The sequence below is a fragment of the Oryctolagus cuniculus genome, chromosome 2, assembly GCF_964237555.1.
Source record: "Oryctolagus cuniculus chromosome 2, mOryCun1.1, whole genome shotgun sequence".
Taxonomy (NCBI): domain Eukaryota; kingdom Metazoa; phylum Chordata; class Mammalia; order Lagomorpha; family Leporidae; genus Oryctolagus; species Oryctolagus cuniculus.
The window spans coordinates 112,776,405-112,797,279 of NC_091433.1; the positions used below are offsets into that span (position 1 = coordinate 112,776,405).

The following is a 20,875-nucleotide window of genomic DNA, read 5'->3' on the forward strand; positions in this document are numbered from 1 at the left end:
AGCAAAGAGGTCCCACATGCACAAACAGGGCCCAGCAAGGTGGGCAGTGGCGGCCCTTCCTGCTCCAGGCGGGCAAACCTCACTGAAGTATCCTGCTGCATTCTAAGACCCAGTTTTAACAGGATGGAGACAGCTGAGAATATTTAGCAAAGGGAACTGTTAGGTGGGATGCAGTCAAAGGGACTTTGGGATTGGGAATATCCCGGTGGGGCAAAGGGAGGCAGACAAATTGAGCCACCGTGGACCCAAGAGCAGACTACACATCAGAAGTCGGCTAATTTCCAAAGCGCAGGTCAGCTCGATGAAAATGAGGAAGTTCTTCAGCCATGAGAAAGTGAACTGGGCTGGCCACTGGAGGGGACGTCGCAGAGTGGTGTCGAAGGGCAGGAGGGGCTGTGCAAGGTGGCCATGGGGGTCCTCCCTACCCAGCAGGTGGAGAAGGCTAAAAACAACCAAGGTTTTGTTTTCTGCACACCTCCTCCATGTCTTAACTCGGAATCCCAAGTGATGCGCCTCTAGCAAAGACCACTGCACCCAACGGAGGCAGCCCCAGCCCCAGGTGCTCCGGGGACACTCAGCCCACCTGACCTCAGCCCAAGGGGGAGGTCTGCCTTCACAACAGCTCAGGGTGTTCTCCCAGCGATGACTGCATAATCAGGAAAACAGCAGAGAGCCGAGGGTTCAGCGTCCACAACGCAGGAGCATGCAGATACATAGCAGAGGGAGCCAGGAGTGATTTGGGGGGTGGGGGGAGGAGGGAGTAAAAGAATCCACATCAAGCACCTGACAAGCCCATGATGGTAGCCTAAAATAACACTCCGCCCCAAATACCACTTTGGAGTCATGTCCACGCTGTAGTATGCAGTGAAGAAAGGGTATTCCAAGTAGAAATGACCCTATAGAACAAGGGAGCTTGGCCGGCGCTGTGGCTCAACAGGCTAATCCTCCACCTAGCGGCGCCGGCACACCGGGTTCTAGTCCTGGTCGGGGCGCCGGATTCTGTCCCGGTTGCCCCTCTTCCAGGTCAGCTCTCTGCTGTGGCCAGGGAGTGCAGAGGAGGATGGCCCAAGTACTTGGGCCCTGCACCCATGGGAGACCAGGATAAGTACCTGGCTCCTGCCTTCGGATCAGCGTGGTGCGCCGGCCGCGGCGGCCATTGGAGGGTGAACCAACGGCAAAGGAAGACCTTTCTCTCTGTCTCTCTCTCTCTGTCCACTCTGCCTGTAAAAAATAAAAAAATAAAAAAAATAAAAAAAATAAAAAAAAAAAACCAAGGGAGCTTTCTAAGTAGAACTGATCCTATAGAACAAGGGAGCTTTCCTCCTATTTGGAACCAGCAAGGTGCACCGCTAACTGAGCTGCGTCAGGATCCCACCAGTTTGCACGTTGAAATTGTCACTGAAGAACAAAGGTGACAATCCCCAGTCCCTGTTAGGTGGAAGTCACAGCTTCTGCTGCTTCAGGTTTGATCTTCAAGTTCTTCTTTTGGGCCCATCGTGCACCCCAACAGATGCTTCACAGAGTGACGAGTTCCATGCAGGCCATTTTACAAACTATTCGGGGCGGGGTGGGGGGGAGTGAACCAGGTAGGGGCCTCACTGCGTTGAAGCCAAAACACTGAGTGTTCTTTTCACGACGGCCTCTAATGGAGCCCATGCAGTGACTGCTAGCCCAAAAAGGAATCTCAGCTGTGTCTGGAGCAGCAGCAAAGTCGGCTGATGGAATAGCGTGTCCTCCCGAGGGTGCTGTGGTGAACACCCACCCACATTTGCACACTTATGTCAGTGCAGATCTGACCCAAACTAGTCTCTCCTCCTGAATGGGCACCTGTAGCTTTAGGCTCTCTTGAGTCGGCCCAGCGACACACAGGACGCCTCCGGCGCACGCAGCCTTGACATGACCTTTTGCACACTTTCGCACCTGCTGGACCTTCCCCCGACCTGGACCACCTCTGCACATGAAAATCCTCCTGCCTCTCCCGGTCTCATCCAGAGGCTTCACCAGGCCATGGGCCCAGGCGGAGTCTCCATCCCTCCTTGAAGCTCAGTCCCATCACCCAAGCCCCCTGCAGCATTCACACTTCCTCCTTGGGTGGTACCCTCCCAAGGCCACGGTCACTTCCCTGGGGAGTCCTTCCTGATCCACCTGTGTCTCCTCATCGGTACCCACTCTGAAGTGCTCAGTTCTATACCTGTGATCTGTTTTCATCCCATTTGAATCTTGCTGCTTCCCAATCCCAACTATAGCCGCAGTATATTCCAAAGTAAATCAGCTTCCGGTGTTTTCCATCCTGTCTGCTAACTATCACATCTGCCTTCTAACTTCTAAAAACCTTCCACCCTGTGTCCTTGAGGAAGGGCAGGGTGTTGTGGCACAGCGACGTGGGCCACCACCTGGGATGTCTGTGTCCCATACCGGAGTGCGTAGGATTGAGCCTTGCCTCTGGTTCTGATCTGGCTTCCTGTTCAGGTGCACCCTGGGTGGTGGCAGGTGATGGCTCAAGTACCTGGGCCCTTGCCAAACCATGTGGGAGACCCAGATGGAATACCTGGCTCCTGGCTTCAGCCTGGCCTGTTGTGGGCATTTAAGGAGTGCACCAGTGGATGGAACACACACTCTCTCTCTCTCTTTCTCTCTCTCTCTCTCTCTCTCTCTCTCTGCCATTCTGCCTCTTAAATATAAGTAAACTTTTAAAAGTTTCATGTGCAAAATGCCTGCACACAGGGCGCCAGTGAACACACATGGATGGGTGTGTGGTATGAGGCAGCAGCATGGGGACAGAGCGGGGACGGAGGCGGAGCGGACCCAGCAGGTGGTCTGGAGGGGCCGCACTGGCTATGCACACAAAGCGCTGTCTGTGATGCTCCCCGGATGATCTGTGTCTCATGCATAAACAAGCCCGAGACTTCCCAACTCCAGGCCTCCTTTGAGTCAGCCACTTATCGTGTTCTTAACAATTTCACTGTGCAAACTGGTGAGATTCCAGGGCATGAAAATCAGTGAGCAGAGGATATCGCTAGTTAAAAATAGCAGAACTTTTCCTCGTTTTAAAAAATCCAGATATTCCATTGAGCTAACCCTGCCTGGGATGGGAGTTAATGGCCAGCCACAGTAGGCCTGCCTGTGCCTCCCACTTCTCCATGGCCCTCGTCACTCCCACGATCTCCGCGTGGATGGCTGACCTCACTGCAGCCGCCATGCGCCCCTGGCATGTGGATGCCTCTCTTGGATGCTAGCGGCTGCTCAGCCAGTACTCACTTGGGGGAGCTGGGGGAGTCCCATAGACGGACTTACTTCACTGATTCTGCAACAATAATTCCGAGTCATACTCTTTTTTTTTTTTTTAAGATTTATTTATTTATTTGAAAGACAGAGTTACAGAAAGAGGTAGAGACAGAGAGGTCTTCCATCCACTGGTTCCCTCCCCAATTGGCCGCAATGGCCAGAGCTGCAGCGATACAAAGCCAGGAGCCAGGAGCTTCATCTGTGTCTCCCACGTGGGTGCAGGGACCCAAGGACTTGGGCCATCTTCTACTGCTTTCCCAGACCATAGCAGAGAGCTGGATCAAAAGAGGAGGGGCCGGAACTAGAACTGGTACCCATATGGGATGCCGGCGCTTCAGGTCAGGGCTTTAACCCACCGTGCCACAGCACCGGCCCCCCAGGTCATACTCTTAATGCCTGGGCAAGAGAAATGATGACTCAGGTCCACCCTTCACACATGCTGCGTTCTCCTGGTGCACCTGCTAAACAGGCGCAGGTGTGGCCATCTGCTCAGAGCTCCTAAACATCACTATGACTTGGGAAACCAGGACCTAACAGTTCAGGCCTTTCTCCCTGGTACTTGTGTTTGGACTGTGGCTCGCAGAGGCCATTCCATCACCGCACGTGGTCCAGGCCAATCCTTGCCTGCCACACCAAGCTTCCAGGCTGGGAGCAACTTCTAGAGGGACTGTGAGTCTCTCTAGCATGTCTGTATTTCAGTGCTGCCCAGAACTAGGCTGTTCTAAAGCTATGCTTCACTGTTGCATCCTCTGATCAAAAATCTTTAGGGCCAGCACTGCAGCTCAGGAGGCTAATCCTCCACCTTGCAGTGCCGGCACACCGGGTTCTAGTCCCGGTCGCCCCTCTTCCAGGCCAGCTCTCTGCTATGGCCAGGGAGTGCAGTGGAGGATGGCCCAAGTGCTTGGGCCCTGCACCCCATGGGAGACCAGGAGAAGTACCTGGCTCCTGCCATCGGATCAGCGCGGTGCGCCGGCCGCGGCGGCCATTGGAGGGTGAACCAACGGCAAAGGAAGACCTTTCTCTCTGTCTCTCTCTCACACTGTCCACTCTGCCTGTCAAAAAAAAATCTTTAAGGACCACCCACCCCCCGTATACACACGTGCATGCGTGCACACGCACACTCATACACACACACACACACACACACAAGCACACTATACCTGCAGGTGAAACACACAGCACCAGGGCCCTGCCTTAGAGCCCAGTGGGTTAAGTTGCCATCTGCAATGCAGGCAATGGTTTGAGTTCCAGAGGCTGCTCTGCTCCTTGCTAATGCACCTGGGAAGACAGCAGAAGACGGCCCAAGTGCATGGGCCCCTGCACCCACGTGGGAGACCAGATGGAGCACCTGGGGTCAGCTTGGCCCAGCCCTGGCCATGGAGGCCATTTGGGGAGTGAGCCTGTGGCTAGAAACATCTCAGACTCTCTTTCTGTCTTTGTAACTTGCTTTTCAAATAAATAAATAAATCTTAAAAAAAAAAAAAAAAAAAAAAACACCCACCACTGGGATCCGGCAGCAGAGGCTCACAGCTTGCCTTAACCTCCCCCTGCACCCCGGCCTGCCTGAGCAGTGCGCCCTGCATGTGCCTGCCCTGGGCCACCGTACCCTGCCCTGACCACACTCCTGCTCCCATCCAAATTCTCCTCTCATTTCTTTTATTTCAATTAAAACGCCACTTGTCTTTCAGTCCCTAGTAATTCATTCTTTCTAATCTTCTAGAACAGGTTTTGTTCCCTTGTTTTGAATGCTCTTTTGCTTTGATGTTGCGTTAGCTACTATCACTTCTGTAGTACATTGCTATTCTCACATAACATATGTTTTGCTCTAAAATCCATTTTTTGGAACTCTTATTCTAGGAAATTCTCCAAGATAAAAACAAAAAAGAAAAACAGTTGCAAATTCCACCATCATACGTTTAGCATATGATGCATATTTTATGCCATTTTGGATGCTTTCAAAGTGCACATTTGGACATTTATAATGCATGGCCAAAGCCTCAGAAGTCCTGTAGGTTTGAGATATTTCTGTTGGATCAACACTCTACATCTGACTGTACAACCTTTGAGACATAGTGTCTACTATCTACACCACTATCAGCAGTATCCTCTGCCACACCTGTGGTGCTGCCTTTTTTTTTTTTAAGATTTATTTTTTTGAAAGTCAGAATTACTAAGAGACAGGAAGAGACACACACACATATATATGGAGAGAGAGATCTTGCATCTGCTGGTTCACTCCCCAAATGGCCCCAATGGCCAGGGCTGGGCCAGGGCAAAGCCAGGAACCAGGAGCTTCATCTGAGTCTCCCACGTGGGTGGCAGGTGCCCAAGCACTTAGACCATCCTCCACTGCTTTCCCCAGGCACACTAGCAGGGAGTTGGATTGGAAATGGAGCAGCCGGGACATGAACCGGCCTATATGGGAGGGCAGTGCTGCAGGCGGCGGCGTTCCCTGCTACGCTGCCACACCGGCCCCGTTTTGGTGCTACCTTACAGGCATCTTTCTCAACAGCTGACCTGCAGGTGTCCCAGACAGAAAAGCAGCAGAGGAGCAGTTTTACCGAAGTCTCTGCTTCCTGTGGACAACAGCAGTCAGCTGAGCTGGATTGTTCCATCTCGTGTCACCTGTTGGCTGAGCTACCAGGCTTGGCGAGCTCACCATGGCTGATGGCCAGTGCGTGCAGCTCAGGAGAACCCCGGGACAGCTTGGGTGGAACGTGGGTTGTCAGCGGGGCTCCCTCCCTGGGACGCTTCTGTGCATACTTGGCCTGAGCCTCCTCTCTCTGTAGTCATAGAAAGACACCTGTCACTGGTGTTCTCTCATCCCCAAATGTCGATGCCCCTGGAGAGGGAGGACCCTAAGGTGGCAGGGCTTGGTAGGGAGAGAAGAATTCTGAGCAGAGAATTGGGCTCCTCAATGCCAAGGGGTCCCTGAGATGTGCGGGTCAACTGCAAAGTTGCTCAAGAGCTCCCCCTCATGGAGCAGGTCCTAGGAAGGGCCAGAGAGATCCGGCCCCTGAGTCTCAGTAATCCGTTCCTGGTTTGCAGCGTCAGTTCCATGGAGCACTCAGGCCTCCTGCTGGCAGCCTTTTTCCCCTGTGGACGCTTCCAGAACACAGCTCGAGTATACAGAAAGTCACGGGGCTGGAGGCTCTTAACACGGTCAGAATCTCACTGCCAATTCTACACCCATGCCTTCGTTCCCATAGGCTGCCTTTAAGCCACATTTCGCACACCTGTGTCTGCTGCACATCCAGCGGTGGTGGAGAGCCCAGGTCACAAAGGCAGCTCTGCTTCCCCCAGCAGCGGCAGCTCCCTGGAGCAGGGAGGAAGCTCCTTCATGACCAATGTCCAGGCCCAGCTACCTAACTCGTGAGGCCCACAGTGCAATGAACACGTGTTCAAATGTCACTAAGAATTTCAAGATGGCAACTGCAGAACATTAAGCCAAGCCAGGCCCTCCCAAGCACAGGGCCCCGGAGCACCTGCCAGTGAAGCCGGCCCTGCCGACACCTGCCGCAGATCCAGCCCCGAGAATGGGGGTGGGGGGACAGAATGGGCTGGGGGTCCCAAAGCTGGCAAGATGGAGTGCAGCACCCTAGAAAGACTTCTGTGCATGGGGCCCACACTCGCAGCTGTTCGGAGCCCTTGGCAAATGGGACAGCCCCGCATCGCCAGGCTCAGCTCACCCTCCGCACTCAGGCACGACTTGTCGCCTTGTGTGTGTCTATTCCTACTCTTGAGGTTAACTTTCGTGGATCTTTTTGTTACTCCCCCCACCTCCCCCCAGAGAACTCAGATCCATTTTCTGCTCGGTGACTTGTCTACTGTTCACCCTTGACATCAAACTGCCCCAGTACCCAGATACCTGAATGTGATTCTCCCAGCTCGCCTGGGGGCCCTGCCCGGCCCGGCCTGTGTCTGGCACTGGGCATCCACTGTGCCGTGAGCTGACCACCTAGGCCCTGTTCTCCCAGGCTTGCCTCTGAAACCTCTCTGCTTTGGCTCCAATGTCCCTCCATCATGCTCATTACCACAGGCCCCCGGCCAGTGCGTCCTCTCTCCTGCTTCTTTCCCTTTTTTTTTTTTTTTAATTTTTTGACAGGCAGAGTGGACAGTGAGAGAGAGAGACAGAGAGAAAGGTCTTCCTTTTTCCGTTGGTTCACCCTCCAATGGCCGCTGCAACCGGCGCACCGCGCTGATCCGAAGGCAGGAGCCAGGTGCTTCTCCTGGTCTCCCATGCGGGTGCAGGGCCCAAGCACTTGGGCCATCCTCCACTGCACTCCTGGGCCACAGCAGAGAGCTGGCCTGGAAGAGGGACAACTGGGACAGAATCCGGTGCCCCGACCGGGACTAGAACCCAGTGTGCCGGCGCCGCAGGCAGAGGATTAGCCTAGTGAGCCGTGGCGCCGGCCTCCTGCTTCTTTCTCAATATTCGCTGAGAGCTCTTAGTGGCCTGGACATCACAAGGCGCCCTGAACACCAGAGCCCTCGCGGCCAAGCTCTGCTCAGTCCCAGCTGAACACTGCCTATTTCACCCGCACACCCCCAAAACCCACCAACTTAAAATCCCATCAGTTCAGTGGGAAAAGCTAGGCTCCTTAATAAATCACCTGGGAAAATTCATTACCCATCTTAGCAGAATGTAGACCCCCTTCCTTCCAGTTGTAGACAAGAATAAATTCTGACAGATTTGCTATTAAGCTTCCAAAATAAAATTATAAAGGATCAGAAGAAAATGTGACAATACTTTTTTGCAAACTGGGGGGTAGGAGCAGACTTTCCAAGCCAGACAAAATCTGGATATTCAAAAGAAAATAGTAAGTTAAAAATTAAGGATGTCTCGAAGATAAAAGACATGGTAAAAAAAAAAAAAAAAAAAAAAAAACAAGCTGAAGGAAAGCATTTGCAATGAAAGCACTTGCAACAGGTGCATTAAAGTTTAAAATCCAGGCTGTCAGAGGAGCTTCTGCAGAAAAGCCAGAAGACAAGGGAGGGAGGAGGAAGTGGGCAGACAAGGAGCAGGCAATTTACAAAAGAACAACTAACAGGGCTCAGGTTTTCTCCTTTTAAACCAGCCCAACCCCCTCCCACCCTGGGGTGGCCGGCTGGCACTGAGGGACAATGAGTTAAGCCACCACCCGTCATCCCGTATAAGCACTGGTTCAAATAGAAGCTGCTCCACTCCCAGCTTTGGCCTGGGCCATCCCCAGCCACTGGGGCCATCTGGGGAGTGAACCAGCAGATAGAAGATCTCTATCTCTGCCTTTCTCTCTCTCTGTAACTCTGCCTTTCGAATACATAAAATAAATTTTGGGGGAAAACGGGAAAAGAAAAAGAAAACCAGCTCTCCCCAGAAGCAGTCTGCTCCAAGCACGCTTGCTTTTACCATGCCTATTTCTGGGGCAGGTGTTTGGCTCCTGGATAGGATACCCACATTCAGCCATGCCACAGCTTCAGTTCCTGGCTCTGCACCAATTCTGGCTTCCTGTTAGTACAGACCATGGCTTAAATAATTGGGTTCCTGCCACCCACGTAGGAGACGTGCATTGAGTTCCTGGCTCCTGGCTTCAACCTCAGCCCAGCCCTGGCCATTCTGGGCATTTGGGTTGTAACAAGTGGATGTAACCAGTGGGTATAGGCTCGCCCTTTCACTCTCTCGCTCTCTCAAACAAATTACTTAAAATAAGATAATGTCAGTATTTCTGGAGGCCGAATTTAATCCTTCCCATATTTCTCGGTGCACAGCTACAAGTTCATCGGGTTTGAGCCCTAATACACTTCAGCGGGGAGGGCACACCCTAAACACAGCCCTAAAGGCCGAGCCCTCCCACAGAGAGGCCACCGTGCTTGCCCGCAAGTCGGGGTTTGGGACAAGGAGGCACAAGATGCACCGTCAGCCGTCCTCTTCTCAATATCCAAGGAGACCAAGTATCCAAGGCATCACTTAGGCAATCAGCAAACACACAAAGAGGAAAAGGACTGGAAGGAAATGTGCCCCATAGTGCCTGCAGACAGCTCTCGGGTAGGAACACAGGTGAGGAATATTTGCTTCCTGCTGTCTTGTTGGCAAAACCCCACCCCTGGCGTCCTGGCCCCAGCAGGCACTGCCCCAGGGGTGCAAGCAAAACCTCTGCCCTCAGGGCATGTTTTTGGCTGGCACTTTCAGATATGACCTGAGGTTCCTGTCATGACTCAGCAGGTTAAGTCACCACCTGCTATGCCAGCAATCCCATATGAGCACTGGTTCAAGTCCTGGCTGCTTCTCCTTCCGATCCCGCTCCCCGCTAAGGCACCTGGGAAAGCAGCAGAAATGGCCAAGGGCTTGGGCCTTCACCACCTGCCTGTGTGGGAGACCCAGATGGAGTTCTTGGCTCCTGGCTTTGGTCTGACCCAACCCTGGGTGTTTCAGCCACTGGGGAGTGAACCAGGGGATGGAAGACCTCTCCCTTTCTCTCTGTAACTCTGCCTTTCAAATAAATAAATCTTAAAAAGGAAAAAAAAAAAAAAAGACATGACCTGAAAGCCTTTCACATCTTACAGACACGGTAATTACATAGTTTCTGCTTAGCCTCAAATCGGGTCCTCAATTGTACAATAATCACTTTCAGGTCGGAAAGCTGGCACGTGTTACAAACAGCAGGGCCCTGGGTGAACCAGGATGCCCACTCTGCCCTGCCACAGGGCTGTCCCTGCTGCCCAGGGGCAGGGCTGGACGTTCCCAGCAGTCTGGCCAGGTTTCTGAAGTGGGCAGGGGTCTGTGGGAGGCAGGGGGCCCAGGTGCAGGTCCTACCGCCTCCTCGGGCTGTGCACTCCCCACCCCCGAGTCTGAAGCCAGGACTTCAGTCTCTTGATGATCACACGCCGCTTCGGGCCACCCTGGCTACCAAAATAGCTTTCCATGAAATGCTCAGAAAGCAGCGGCTTGCCTGTAAATGGTGCGGTATTATAAGAAATGCCTGTGCTTGTGTGTGGTCGCGTCTCGTGTAACCGACGCCGCCAGCCCGGCAAGGTGGAAATGGCTCGGTTTCTGTCATTTCCAAAGCCTGACATTCTTTCACTATAATGTGGCAACTTCTCAGTTCTTGAAACTATTTTTTTTCCCTCTAAGTTCTCATGAACTGGTGGTTCCTGTTTTTCTGAACCCTCTGTCGATCCCCTGTCTCTGGCAGCCTCACGGGTCACCTTTGCTCAGTAACGAGGAAACTGGACTGAAAGTCCCCACATAAAATGTGACTCTGCTGCCACCTGGGAGCCCGGCCCTCCCTCCGTCCCCCTCTCTCTCTGCAGGTCACTTGTCCTTGGCAGTGAAGCAGGAGCAAGACCAGGACAATGTGAGGGAAAGTTCCCGTTCTCCGCAATCCGCTCCTGCTCGTGGGAACCGTGGCTCGGCCGCCGGCCCTGGGGCGGGGGTGACAGTCTCCCGTGGGCTCAGCACAGAGACACCAGGGTCACATCACGTGGAAACATGGCACAAGTCTTTCTGGTCCTGTAGCAAAAGTAAACACCACATGCCATGTGGGACCCTCCAATCTGCCCCGGAGCAGGAAAAAGTCAAACAGACCCAGAGCATTGGATTCCCTTCAGGGAGAAGTCATTTCCTGCTCACAGGCCGATGGTTCCTCCTTGGTCGGTTCGTAGGCCAGCCGGCCGGCCGGCAGATGTCTCTCATCCACAGTGAGCTGGCCCCGGGGCTCCGCAGGCTGCTCCCGGGAGTCTCACCCAACATCTGTGAGGATGGCGCTGGTGATGCTCCACACATAGCTAGCACCCAGGCATCCCCGGTGGGGGGGGGGGGGGGGCGTGAGCGCTGCGCAGGTGCGGGACAAGAATGGGCCACCCGACTCTGGTCTTCACCTGGTGCGTGGGTGCGCGTGTCTCCAAATTTCCCCATGGTGCATTCAAGCCCGTCCTCCTCCACGGTGACCTCGGCAACGTAAGGGACTGCACCTGCCATCGTCACGTTTCCCTGTTAGGGTCACATCCTGAGCTGCAGGGGTGGGGGCGGCTAGGACTTCAACCCAAGACTGGGGAGACAGGCGTTAGCCCGCCCACACTCCCAGGCCCCGAGGCACGGTGCAGACACGGGGCTGGACGCCGCCCACTTTCTCCAGCACTTCCTCTCCTGCTGCGCTGCCCCCACATCCCCTACTCCCGCAAACAAGCAGGCTTTCCCTGTCTTTCCCATCACTTGCCTTTCTGTAGGGTTCCTGTCTGTGCCAAGGAGTTCAAATCATGCTGCTGGCATGGTGCTCCCCCCGCCCCGGGCCTCAGCGGTCATCCAGCCGCCCCAGCCATGGGCCTTCTGATTATGACCCCGTAGGTGTTCTGAAGGTTAAGTCCAGGAGGTCCCAGAGGCCGCACAGACTGCTCTGAGCACACCTCTCCCCAGGCGAGTGCTGCTGAGATGGGAACCCTGGCCCCCCGACCTGGGCTGCCTCAGGCTCTGCTCCCTCTCCCAGCATTGGGGTGATCATAACGCACCAAGTGGCGGCCGGGCCCAGAGTCGCCGCTGGTGTCTCTGCCAGCCCCGAGAGCGCTTGCTTTTACTGGAGGAGGTTTGTTGTGAAACCTTCCCAGGCTGGTGGAGCGGGCACTGTGGCAGCCACTGAGGGTGCCTGGTTTGAGCCCCAGCTGCTCCACTTTGGGGTCAGCTGCCTGCTGATGCACCTGGGAAGGCAGCGGAGGATGAGATGATGGCCCAAGTGCTTGGGCCCTGCCCCACTTCGGGTAGATCCAGATGGAGTTCCCGGTTCCTGCTCTGCCTTGGCCTAGTTCTGGCTGTTGCAAGCATTTGGGAAAGTGAGCCAGCAGGTGCAAGATCTCTTTCTCTTTCTTACTCTGTGTCACTCCACCTTTCAAAAAAATAAATAAATAAAACTAAAAAATCCTTCAGGGAGGCGAACACCGGTCAGCCGAGAGCCAGGTAAGACACCTGTGTCCCGCATTAGAACCCCTGGGTTTGAGTCCTTGAGCCCATTCCCAGCCCCAGCTTCTGCTAACACAGACCCTGGAGGCAGCAGTGATGGCTCAAGCACTTGGGTCCCTGTCTCTCACCTGGGAGACCCTGACCGGGTTTCCAGCTCCCAGCCTTGGCCATTGCCAACACTCGGTGAGTGACCCAGTGGATGAGTGCCCCTTCCCCACCCCGTCCCTCTCTGGAACTCTGCCTTTCAAATTAATAAATAAATCTTAAAAAAAAAAAAAAACTACGAAACTCTGGAAGTGGGGGAAGGGGGTCAAGGCTGGGATGGACGGGAGACGGGGTGGGGGTGGGGGGACTCTTCCCTGGGTGCCCCTACGGACAGCTTCGTTCTGAATCTGGCTCAGAAACACCCCCAGAGGTGGATGTTCTCTCCCCTGACTCAGCACCTCTGCACCCTGAGGGGTAGCTGTGTACTCATCTCCAGAGATGAGGGGCGCCTGGGGGGCCAGCCCCCCCCCATCGACACAGTCCCAGTGCAGGTGCCAGCTGTGGCCGGAGGGCCTTCCTCTGACTCACCACAGAGCTCCTAGTGCCACCCATGAGCTGCTCGGATCCTGGAAGACTTCCATCTGCATGTGACATTGAACTGGGGGGGGGGGGTGTTCTTGGCTGAGGTGGGGAATTCCAGGTCTGCCTTGAGCTGTGCACCCTCAAGCTCTCAAAGCCTCTGTTTACTCATCTGCAACATGGGTTAATAGTGTGTTAAAGGGCCGGCACTGTGGCGTAACGGGCAAAGCTGTTGTCTGCAACACTGGTATCCCACATAGGTGCCGGTTCGAGTCCCGACTACTTCACTTCTGATCCAGCTCCCTACTAATGTGCCTGGGAAAGCAACAGAAGATGGCCCAAGTGTTTGGGTCCCTGTACCCACATAGGAGACCCAGAGGAAGCTCCTAAATCTTGACTTAAACCCAGCGCAGCCCTGGCTGTTGTGGCTATTTGGGGAGTGAATCAGCAGAGGGAAGACCTCTCTCTCTCTCTCTCTCTCTCTCTCTCTCTTGCAAATAAATACAATAAATCTATTTTATATATATATACACACACATACGCGCGCACATACACACACACACACATATATATATAGTGTGTTAAACCACTATGTGTGACACTGGCATCCCCTATCTTGGAACTCCAGTTTGAGTTCCAGCTGCCTCCACTTCTGATCCAGCTCCCTGTTAATGCACTTGGAAGGCAGCAGAGGATGGCCCAAGTGCTTGCCACCCCTGTAGGGGACCTGACTGGAATCCCTGGCTCCTGGCTTTGACCTGGTCCAGCCTTGGCTATTGCATCCATTTGGGGAGTGAACTAGAAGAGGGGAGATCTCTCTCTCTTCCTCTCTCACTATTACTCTGTTTTTCAAATACATAAATCTTTTAAAAAGTTAGTGCCCAACTTTTATAGAGCAGACATGGGGGCTACACAGGTTCCCAGGCACACACCCCCGGCCCCTGGAGGTCCATCCCAGTGCCGGCTCCTCCATCCCCTACCGCAGCTGAGCTGCTCACTGCACACCGTGTAAGCATCATGGCTGACCTCTCCCGAGCCTGCATGCCGTGCGGACAGAACCCGCAGAGCTGAGACCTGGCGCTCCGCTTCCCACCAGGGGAGGCTGTCACGGTGAGGTGCCCCTGAATGGCTTCACTCAGACTGCCCTGGGACTCCCCAGTTTCTGAAATAAGAACAATTTCTATTTCCAAAGACGCCCATCACCTGCCCCCAGCTTTTCATTTTCATTGAGTTGAGGAGATCACTGTTAGAAGATCCTAGTCATTCTGGTAACTGGGAAGCAGTGGATGGAGGTGAGGGTGAGTGTGTGGCTGAGAAGGCCTTAGAGGCCATGGAAGGGCTGGGGGAGGCAGCCCACCCCTCTTGAGTGACATTTCCAGCTCTGTCCCCAGCTCTGCCCTAGCGCCTCCTCTGATGAGCTCAGCCGCTGAACACAGAGCAGCTGCCACTTGGGACAGGTGACACAGACAGAGCCGAGCAGTCTGCAGTCACAGCTCACGCTGCTGGGTGGCAGTCTACACTCGCTCTGCATCTCACCTCGCCTCCTGGAGCAGGGCTCTCAAGAGGCGCCCCAGGGGACTTCAAAGGGACCGCTGCGTGGAGATGGCTCTGCAGCGCCAGCCTCAAAGGCAAATCTGCATGAAATTAAACGCTGGCCAGCCTCACCTTCAGAGTGGGCTGCTATGCATACAACAGCCACGTGTTCCAGTGTTCCGGGCGCTGAGGACGACTCGGCACCAGGATGAACTCACAGCTGCCCTCGAGGTAACTCCCCATGCTTGAGGACAGGGAGACTAGGAACAGCGGAGAAGGACGGGGACCCTGCAGGAGAAGTGGCTGCCTGAGGTTCTCTACGACTCCACCCTCACTCCACTCCCAGGGCCTGTGAGATCCCCGGTACACACTGGATGACATGATCTCAAAAGTGGTTCCCCTTTATCTGTGGGGGAAAGCATTCCAAACCCTCCAGCGGCTGCCTGGAGCCGTGGATGGTGCTGAACCCAGTGATACCGGGACGCGGGGAAGACAGAGATAAACAGAGATTCGCCACAACCGTGCACAAATGAAAAAATAGAGCGCTGACCGCAGCACAATGCAACAGCTCCCAGCCACTTCTCTGGCTCCTTAGGGCCGTTAGGAAGCACAACCGGGGCTGCCTGAACACGGGCACCAGCCTCGGCCACAGGCACCTGAGAAGCCAGACGGCTTCAGGCGCTGGCGGGGGAGGCGGTATCCAGAGCTCAGATCTGGGGCGCAGACGGCTGGACGGAGCCGGACAGCCTGCGCCTCCATCACGCTCCTGTGAGTTGGTGATTTCTGGAATGTTCCATTCAATGTTTCTGGACCATGGCTGACGGTGGCTGACGACACAGAAGGCAAAACAGAGCTCAGGGCGCTGCAGGAAGGATGTCCGTGCCCATCCAGGTAGCTCATGAGCAAATGCCACCAGCTGGGACGGCCCAGCTGTGTGTCCCCTTTACCCCAGACCCTGGCCCAGGGGGACCCTCGGCACCACCAGCAGGGATGCTGGGGTGGGGTGTCCACCGCCACAGGTCCCACCCCCCACCACACTGAGCCCTGAGCACCCGCTGGAGGGTTTGTGCCCCAGGGACAGGGACTTTGAGGCTCCCACTAGTGGCCACTCGTGGTACAGGCCAGGGCTACCCACCTGACCACAGCTCCTGGCCCCCAGCTTGCAGGGTCATCAGCTCAAGCAAGACCTGCTGACAGCCACAGCAGGCTCTGTGGAAGACCACAGGACCCGGGGGGGGCGCCTTCACCTCATTGGAGTGACAGCCTGTCTTGCAAAGCCACCCAGACCAGGAACACGTAGTCTGTGTCTGTGCCACCCAGCCTGGTAGCTGTGAGCCGCAGGTGCCTGCGCAAGCGCACACTGACATCCAGTGAAATGAAATTAAAAACTCCCCATCCCCCTCCCAGGCACACCGGCCTGTGGCCACTGCCCGCGGCAGCACAGACCGAGGACACGCCCATGGCTGCAGAAGGCTCTGTGGGACCGCGCGGCTCTGGAGGGCGCCACAAGCAGCTTCTGCTTCGGTCTCCTCTGCTCTCTTTGCTGCTTTACTGCTCAGGCTGCCAGAAGTCCAGCAAGGGGCTGAAGCCCACAGAGCCTCCCTTCCCACGCTGCTGAGGGCGACCACAGAGGCTGCAAGCTCACGCCAACAGCGGTGACACGAGCCCAGCAGCACAGCCTGTGGCCAGGGGACAGACCGCCCAGGGTGCAGGGGCCGCCTGCTGGAGCAGGCTATGAGCTGGAGCCCCCTCCTCTGTCGCTCTGCCCCGTGCTGAGTCTCCAGGCAAGGGCTAAGGTGGCCCTGGGGGCAGCCGCCTCAGACACGGGGCCCACTGCCCTGGTTTTGGGCCACCACATAAGCCCAAGATGCTTTGATGACATTCAGAGCATGGGGACCAGCAAGGATCCCCGGAGGTGACAGGATCTGGCTGGCAGGAGGGAGGGAGAGTAGGGGCGTGGTTTCACAGAATTCAGAGGTGTTTGATACCTGTACACTGGAGACTAAGCTGAGTGTGCATAGCAATGTATTACGGAGGGAGGAGGGGTGACGTTAGACAAACGGGGACACTGGCACGAAAGTCCGCACTGCGCATGCTGACTGCGGTTTCCGAAGCTGAGGTGCGCGTCTACCTTGCCAAGGCTGACCTACCTACAGCCCAGGGCAGCCGGGCCTGGCTCCGCCCTCAGAGGACAGATGTGCATCCACACTTCCCAGCATGCCACGGGCTGCCAACCCTGGCTCCACCCTCAGAGGACAGATGTGCGTCCACATTTCCCAGCATGCCATGGTGGAAGAGCTTTCTAGAATCGACCTCTTTGCTGTCCCCGACAACAGCGCGATTGTTAGCAACCCAGGAAGCAGAAGGGAATGGATCCAGGGGAGGGAAACCGGAAGTCTCTACTGAAGACAAGTAGACTGATACTTTGTAGCATTTTCTGTCCTGAGTGGACCCAGGACAAGCCCCTGAACTCTTCTGTGAACAGACCAGCGCCAGGGCCATGGGGGGGGGGGCTGACCCCCAAGGTCTCCTGCGTCTGACTTGTATCTGGTGAAGCGGACACGGGCTCAGGCATGCCAGGCATCACAGGTGCCCTCAGGAGCCCGGCGCGGGGACACAGGGGTGCCCATGCCTCCTCCCGGCGCGGCAGCTTTGTGGCCTCAGGCTCCAGCTGGGCATCCATTCCCAACCAGGGACCTCAGCCGTGTCTGGGCTCATGACTCACCCCTTCCCCCCCAGACAGCTCTTCCTGAGTCAGGACCGTGCCCTGGGAGCCCCAGGGGAGCCGCGAGGAAACCACCCAGACGTGGCTCTGGACCAGAGGTCTGGCCCCGAGGACACGGAGTCTGTCCACGTAACTCAACCTGAAGTCTCCGCCAGGGACGCTGAAACCGCTGCCTCCCCATTTGGCAGGACCGAAAGGGGTCCTGTGGAAAGGGTGCTTGCCGTTACTGCAGCCCAGACCTGAGTCTCCTGCTGCTCTCCCTCGCTGTGCCGCATCTCAGGGCCATGCTGCTCTCTTCCCTCCTGCTCGCCCTCCCCCCTCCCATCTCCTCTGCCACTGAGAGGCAAGCTGGGAGGGCTGGCCCACGTCTTAGGAAGGCTCTGCACAGGAGCCTCATTTCTAGGAGGCTTAACTTGTGCCCCTCCCTTCCCTCCTTCTCTCTGTCTACAGGGCAGAGGTGCTGGCTGCAGCTCCAGCAGCCTTTTCTAAACCACAGGACAACAGTAGGAAGGAAGCCAGCGCTAGGAGTAGCAGAGCAGGCAGCTGAATGAATGGCTTGCTGGTAGATCCTTGCGCCGGAGAACCTGCTTTCTATCTGAGAGCAGGACAGACCGCAGAGCAGGCTGCATCCCTCTATAAACGGTGTATCCAGTGGGAACAGCTAAAAATTCATACATCTTCTGCCTGCATGAGAAGCCCGATGTTTTCAGTGCAGTGAGTTGCTAACAGAGCGGGAGCAGAGGGAAGAGCTTCAGTCCCTGTCAGGGTAGCCCTCCCTTGCAGGGCAAAAGAGAAGGAGGAAAACCACGATGGATAAGATAGCGGTAGCCCTGAGCATTTCTGATCACACAAAAAGCAGTAGCATCTATTTTTTGTCTCAAGCAGAAGAAATCTTTTGAGGCCAGCAGGCATCCCGGCCGCTCCTCCTCCCAATGGGCCCTTCTTGGGTTTTGCTTGTGTGAGCTCTGTCGTCCAAGCAGAGACTTCAAGAACCTGTAGGGAACCCAATCTCTGCCCCTGGGTCCCAGGCCAAGCACGGCGCTGACCTTGCCTTTGGCGCTGTGGGTGGGAGTGGGGGGGACTCTTGCTTCTAGCGCATGTGCAGGCATTAGTCAGTTACAGGGAAAGCCCCACCAATCAACACCATGGTGCAAACAGCTCTCAGCATTCAAAGACTGGGCTCTCACAGCGCAGACACCCAGGGCGCTCCCTGCTGCACACTGACAAGCCAGGGTCAAGGGCAGCATGCTCCCAAGGATGCCGGGCTGCTTCCTTGGACCCTTGGCAGGACAGGTGCATGGTCTAGAATTATCTTCGGAATCGCAAGGCCCTGGCCGTGCAGGTTGGCCCTGGATGGCGTCTTCAGTGTATCTCCTTGAATGTTTTCACTATGACTCATTTCCACGCACTGCAATGATTTTCAACAACCAGCGTCCAGATGACTAGGAGGCGACTGGCTGCTGCTTCCACTGGGAAGCTCTGGCCCGTGGCCGAAGTCTGCATGGGTCCCACGCAGAAGCCCGCCTGGTCTCCTGCCCCTCTCCTGCCTGCGTATCTGGGTGGGGCGTCCCCAGCGCAGAGCAGCCCCCTGGAGCAGCTGCCTGCCTATGCCTGATACCTGCTGGGGGGTCCTGGACCTCAAGTGAGTCCTCTTTCTGTCTTCCAGGGTGGGCGTGGTGGGGAGGGAGAGGGGAGAGAAATCCTGGGAGGTTCCAGCTGCGTGCTTGGGGCTGAAAAAGGTGGGAGCTGCTTTTCTGTTGGGGGTCCCCCTTGTCCCTGGGTACGGAGCACAGATCTCACCAATAACTCACAGCCCGGTGCTGCCCTCCCCCTCATTTCCCAGTCAGGAAGGCTGGGCACCAAGACGTCAAGAAACCTGCCCAATATGCACCACGTGGCAGCTTGTGACAGGGACCAGGTCGGTGCAGCGGACGCCCCACGCGTTCCTCTCCTCGGCCACACCTCTGTGTAAGATCAGCTCCTTCTAGGGGTTGGGAAAGCCACCAGGCTGCAGACCCTGTTAATAAACACTCCACTGGCCTCACTTCCTTGCCCTTTTAAATGACTCTTTTTTTCAGCTTGCAAAGGGATAACTTCGGGTCACCCTGGGCTCGTCCCTGGCAGTAAGAGGTGACGTGACCTCCAGCACACATCTGCCCAGATTCCACGCTTCCGGAAGAGCACAATCGATACTGCCGAGGATACCAGCCACCTGGACACCAGTTCCCCACTGCAGGTGCACCTAAAGACTGAGCCCCTGTCCGAGATGGCACGTCCTTGGACACTGGGAGAAAGCGGATCCACAGCACGGGGAGCCCTGGGGCACGCTGCCTGTTGCAGGCTCTGGTCTCCGTCAAGGTGGCGCTTCTCTGAGCGCTTAACATGGTCCCTCCCCAAGAGACAAGCTGGTCTCCCACCTTGGAAATTCCTGGCGTCTGTTTTGCCAAGGGCTCAGATTGACGCTGGGGTTCTCAGAACAACCGTTGTCTATGTTGAAATCACGGGATCTTTCTAGAGCATTGTGCAGCTGACTCAGGGACCACAGCCCGAATGAATGACTTCAGAGGCCAGACACATAAGAGACCCTTGGAGGGCTCAGGCTGAGCCTTCTCCTTCCAGGCCCTGTCCTGGGCACTTGATAGGTGCCCGTGGCAGCCCTGCGAGGCGGGATTTGGAACCCATCATCAGCCTGGCCCCTGCGCGCCCCTGTCACCACGCTATCTGAGCTTTGTGGCATCAGGGTGTGGCAGGACTTGTGATGTGGAGAGCTCAGACCCCACCCACGGTTACCTAAACACACACACTCACACACACACACACACACACGATCCTGAGCAGGCCGCACAGAACCTGCCGTGGGGGAGGAGGGTGCACACGGAGCCGCCTTTGCCACCCAGCTACTGGTCTGCAGCCCCAGCGCTTTCGTTTTTGAAATGTTGTTCAACACCCCTCCCGTTGTATCTCCAAGGAGAGTGAGGTGCTCAGGACGCTTTTGTCCGCACAACCTTGCTTTCCAATCCGAAGCCCACCGAACCCGCGTGCGCTCCACAGCACGTGCACAGTGCCAGCTCAGAGTCCCTGCCACCCCCAACTCTCCCACCCAAGCCCTGGCTGAGGGTGACACACAGTAGCAGGTCACCACAGGTCAGTAGCGGTGCCTGCAGCCCCACACCGCTTCCGCCCTCCATAAACTCCCGGATTCTCCTTCTACTCAAGGCAGAATCTAAAAGTCATTAACAACAGCCCAGGGAGGCCTGGGTTACTGACACATCACAGACCCCTGGGCCGCAGCTCAGAGGGGCCAGACCCAAGGTAGGAAATAAAAAAAAAAAAAAAAAGGAGGGGGGTGATTTTTAATCAAAGACCAAACAGCCAGGTCCCCCTGGGTTCAGGCTGCACTCAAGGGCAGATCAGACCCTATTGGAGCTGCACCAGTTTTAGCCAGCGGGCGCTGACTCATTATTAGCTCAGCAAGCCCACACACTCAAATGACTGCACTGAAAAAGCTCCGGGTCACGCCCTGCCCACTGCTTTTTAAGCAAATTCGAAAAATGTTTATCATAAGGTATTTATGACATCTTAACCGTTTCATTTACAGTAACCAGAACGACATTAAAAAAATTGTTTCCTGTATTTTACTTGACAGTAAAGCTCATCAGAATAGTAACAGCTCGAGCAGCACGGCTCAAGGTCAAGTTGGGCCTCCATGAACCCACCGCCCCATCCTCCACCTCTGCACGACCTCAGCCCCCAGCCCCAGTCCCCCAATATTTTTTTTCTTTCTGATTTTAGCAAGGTTTGCGACTTTCAGCATGAAGGGAAAGGACATAAAATAAAGC

The 20,875-nt window shown here is 55.6% G+C and overlaps 1 long non-coding RNA gene across 1 annotated transcript in view; it reads right to left on the reverse strand.

Moving 5' to 3' along the window:
* Nucleotides 1-20,875, reverse strand: part of LOC138848557 (uncharacterized) — a 70,742-nt gene that overhangs the window by 48,532 nt on the left and 1,335 nt on the right. The gene's annotated exons all lie outside the window — the stretch shown is intronic.